Here is a 4969-nt window from a genome sequence, read left to right on the forward strand (position 1 = left end):
TTCATCGCAGCACTTGGGATAGTACCCTGTCTAGGTAAATGACTAAGGATTGAATACAGTGCCTCAACGCAAAGTTTACAGAACACAAAATTATCATTGAAAACGGGACTAAGAACGTGGTCCATGCAGTTGTACAGTACTCCACTGTTAATGTGAGATGAAGGTGGTGGCAGAGTTAATCTCCTGTGCTATTAAAAAAAAAGGGCGTCAAATGTATCCGCGGCTCTTCCTGTCCGACGAGCTCTGAAAATTCTGTTCTTATCGTCGGATTTTCATAGTACAGAGCTACCCAAAGTATGCCATGAATAATAATAAGCGGCGTTATTTCCGCACCTGGAGCTATATGATGTAATCTTGCAGTTCTTCTCGCCTCTTTCAGTTCACAGTATGCGCACCCAATGCCTGCTAGCCACCGACTGACTCATGCTACACAGGAGCCTCGCAGTTCTGCCGCCAGATCTCCTTTTCTATTCCGGCCTAGCCATTTCCGTTGCGGAAGGACTTCCTTCCAAGTTTTACATGATTGCAAACCTACTTTCCCTATGCTTGAACCAGCACTGTACTTAAATTTTTAGCTTTTTACATTGTTTTCGAAATCATATTCATAATTAATTACAGTTGTATAACTTACCATAAATAAAGAATAAAACATTTCAAAGATGAAACTTCCTGGCAGATTAAAACTGTGTGCCCGACCGAGACTCGAACTCGGGACCTTTGCCTTTCGCGGGCAAGTGCTCTACCAACTGAGCTACCGAAGCACGACTCACGCCCGGTACTCACAGCTTTACTTCTGCCAGTACCTCGTCTCCTACCTTCCAAACTTTACAGAAGCTCTCCTGCGAACCTTGCAGAACTAGCACTCCTGAAAGAAAGGATATAGCGGAGACATGGCTTAGCCACAGCCTGGGGGATGTTTCCAGAATGAGATTTTCACTCTGCAGCGGAGTGTGCGCTGATATGAAACTTCCTGGCAGATTAAAACTGTGTGCCCGACCGAGACTCGAACTCGGGACCTTTGCCTTTCGCGGGCAACTGCTCTACCAACTGAGCTACCGAAGCACGACTCACGCCCGGTACTCACAGCTTTACTTCTGCCAGTACCTCGTCTCCTACCTTCCAAACTTTACAGAAGCTCTCCTGCGAACCTTGCAGAACTAGCACTCCTGAAAGAAAGGATATAGCGGAGACATGGCTTAGCCACAGCCTGGGGGATGTTTCCAGAATGAGATTTTCACTCTGCAGCGGAGTGTGCGCTGATATGAAACTTCCTGGCAGATTAAAACTGTGTGCCCGACCGAGACTCGAACTCGGGACCTTTGCCTTTCGCGGGCAAGTGCTCTACCAACTTTTTTTTTTTTTTTTTTTTTTTTTAGAAAACAAATAAAAACCTCTTGGGTATGAAAATAAAAGACGACGTTCTTCATAAAATAACACAATATTCTTTGAAAACGTAAAACATAAAAGGTAGCTATATTTCCGCAACGGCCTTCTTTTGTATTTTTATGTTTTTTGTTAACATAAATGAGAATACAGTCTCACCATCAGCAGCATTTTTTTTTTTTTTTTTTTTTTTGGGAGCACAAGAGAAAGAAAACAAATAGGCTGCAGATAGAGAGCTATGTGTGAAAAGGATAAACATGTGTAAGGAGAAAAAAAACTTAGAAGAGGAGGAGAAAAGAGAAGTGAAATAAAATAGGAATACTTTCCGCGCCATGCTCCACTTTGGCGCGCCATTAGAACAAAATGCATTCCTTCATTGACCATTGAAGGGGAACGTGGGATCGTCCAGTCTTGGCTGGCACGGTTCGTTCAGATTCCAGCTTTGAGGCGGGTTGGTGAAAATGCTCTGTAAATAGTTCGCGAAAGTGGCCCGATAGTGTCGATGCCGGCGAAGGGTGTGGTGATGTACTTGGAGGCGTGTCCAAAAGTCCGCCGGATCGACAATGTCGTCCCGGAAGAGGTAGTTGACAGCCATGCCACTGATCCATGTGATGGCGTGCCACTTAGCCGATGGAAAGTAGGTCGTGTCGGGATATATCATCATTGTGGGAGAAACGTGATGTGGTGGTACTCGGAGGTAGAAAGCCACAATCTTCTGTACGAGGGTCCAGACAGCTGCTGCTGGCCCACACTCAAAACGATGTAAATCTGTATCTTCGACATTGCACTTGAGGCACAGGGGTGAGTCCACCAGTGCAATGCGATGCAGTTTCTGTCTTGTAGTATACTTGCCGTTGACGAGAAGGTACCACATAGAGGTGGTGTCAGTGGTGTGATACGGTTGGCGGATCGTTTTCCAAACTGTAGGCCATGAAACCTGGGGGTGACGTGTTTCGACGGGGTTGCGGGGTGGAGACTTTCGGAGAAGGCGGTAGATGTCGCGGGTGGTCGTCTTCCTGGTCCTGGGGAGCTCGGTGCATATGTAGATGTACTCCAAAAAGAAACGGCCGATGTGTGACATCGGAGGTGGGATGTGTGCCAAAGACGTCGGTGGGCGTCTCGAAACAGGTGCGAGCTCGGTGGTCAACATTCCAGTAAAACTAGCATTTTGGCTTTTCCATAACCGGAGCATAGTATTGGTGTAAAGTGCCGTAGTCCTGGCTCTCACATTAACCAGATCGAGGCCACCATCCCGCTTCGGTAAGGTGAGAGCTTCATACTGGACTTTGAAGATGTGTCCAGAACAAATGAAATAGCCGAATGCCGCCTGTAACCTGGCCGCCATTGTCGCAGTGATGGGCAGAATCTGCGCTATATGGGGCATCCGAGCCGCCAGATGGGTATTGACGAAGGTGACTCTCTGGCACATATTCAACGGGCGTAGTATGTGATTTTGTATGTTGGCCCGGATGCGTTGCAGCAGCGCCCGAAAATTAATCGCCGAGGTGCGGCGAATGTCTCGGGTGTACACCAATCCGAGACAACAAAGGGTATCCACCAGTTGAAATGGAACTACGCTGTCTGCGGGAAGGCCGCGGCCGATCTTCATGGCGCATGATTTTGCCACGTTCATAACGCTCCCTGCCCCTGCACTGTAACGGGTAATCCACCGCATCGCAGCTTGTACGTCAGCCGCTGAACGTACGACGAGGGCCAAGTCGTCCGCATAAGCTCGGCAGCGGAACATATGATCCCGGAGTGGAATACCTGTCAAACGTCGCCGTAATCCGCAAATGAGTGGTTCCATCGCAATGGCATAAAGCACCGTCGACAATGGACAAGCCTGCCGTACTGAGCGTTCAATCCGTATAGGTTCCGTAAGTCTGCCGTTGACGAGAAGTCTGGACGTTGCTCCACGAAGGAGCCGCATAATCACCTGCGTGAACGTCGGGGGAATTGCCATTCGGTCCATCACTGCGTTGAGGAATGCATGATTGACGCGGTCAAACGCTTGTTTGAAGTCGATGGAGATTAAAGCGCCTGGCAGTCGCGAGTGTGTTGCCACAGCGATCACATCTCGATATTCACTGAGGGCTGTCTGTATATTACGATCGCCGCCTAAGGATGTTTGTTCGTGGGAAACAATGTCCCGTAAGACACGTTTGAGTCGCACTGCTAGAAGGCGTGTGAAAATCTTGAAGTCCGAATTGAGTAACGTGATCGGCCGATAACTGTCGAGTCGTGTTCCTCCTGCGGGTTTCGGGATTGGTACAAGTAAGCCTTCCATGAACATTGGTGGCGGGTTCGCCGCGCCGGACAAAAGTTCCCAGTACATGTCCCTCCATCGTGGCATCATCAAATCTTGGAAGGTTCTGAAAATTCGAGAGGTAAACCATCCGGGCCGGGAGATCGATTCAGAGACCCCTTGGCCACAGCGCCTTGGACGTCGTCGGTGGTCACTTCAGCAGTCAGGAGGGTTGCAGCTGCTGCGTTTAGAGTACCAAGTGTCTCCTGGGCAACCTCAGCAATTGCCTCTGCACCGGCAGGTACTTCTTGATAGAAAAGTCTATAGTGCGTTGTGAATGCATCCGCAATGGTAGCTTGCGAAGTCAGCCGTCGTCCATCAGGTAAGTCTAAAGTTGTCATTAAAGCCTGTCGGCGTCGACGAACATTTTGAACAATATGATGCATAGAAGGTTCTTCACCGTTAATCCTGTCTTGGCTGCGGGCTCGTACAATGGCTCCCTCTAGACGGCATCTGGTCAAGGATAAAATCTTTGCCTTGATGCGTTGAGCTTCTTGGAGGCGATCCGGGGATGGAGGATGATCCATGAGTTCACGTAGAGCGCTATAGTAGAAATCAGTTGTATGGTGATTCCACCTGGCTTTGGCTCTGCCATAGTGTGTCAATGTGCGTCGGATGGCCGGTTTGGCGCACAGCAACCACCACTGCAGTGTGGTCTCGTAACGCATAATGCGTCGAACACAGGTGTGCCACGTGTCGGTGACCTGTTGTCGACATTCAGGGTCCCGCAGTAGCGCGACATTAAGTTTCCAAGGTCCTGCACTGCGCCATATAGATTGTCGACGTAGGTTCATGGTACAGATATAGATGTCATGATCCGAAAAGGCAGACGGCCAACGTTCCGCGTCGAGGAGATCTGATTTTAGAGCGTTAGAGATGTATATTCTATCAAGTCGGCTGGCGGAGTGGCTCGTGATGAGTGTATACCCCGGGCGGTCGCCGTGTACCACTCGCCAAGTGTCGAGGAGACGAAGGCGGCGAACGAGGAAGCGAAGTTCGGGACATGTGGTGAAATGAGGGTATTGGTCTGTGCGCTCGAGAACACAGTTGAAATCTCCACCTACGATGAGATGATCGTATCGACCGAGGAATAAAGGCGTTATATCTTCTGCGTAGAAATGGGAGCGATCCCTCCGTTTATCAGTGCCCGATGGGGCGTAGAGATTTATGATTTTGAGTCCTTCAACTGTTATGGCCACCCCTCGCGCTGTTGGGAGGTATGCGACATCGGAAACTGCAATTCCTTCTCGGAGGAGGATGGCTGCGCCTGAGTGTTCCATA

General features: G+C 49.3%; 1 non-coding gene across 1 annotated transcript; it reads right to left on the minus strand.

The window, feature by feature from the left end:
* Positions 1-988: 988 nt before the first annotated feature.
* Trnas-cga (transfer RNA serine (anticodon CGA)) lies at positions 989-1063 on the minus strand. The gene has a single exon. It is a non-coding gene; the product is annotated as a tRNA-Ser (tRNA).
* Between the last annotated feature and the right edge of the window lie 3906 nt (positions 1064-4969).

This window comes from Schistocerca cancellata, chromosome 2 (assembly GCF_023864275.1).
Source record: "Schistocerca cancellata isolate TAMUIC-IGC-003103 chromosome 2, iqSchCanc2.1, whole genome shotgun sequence".
In the NCBI taxonomy this organism is placed as follows: Eukaryota; Metazoa; Arthropoda; class Insecta; order Orthoptera; family Acrididae; genus Schistocerca; species Schistocerca cancellata.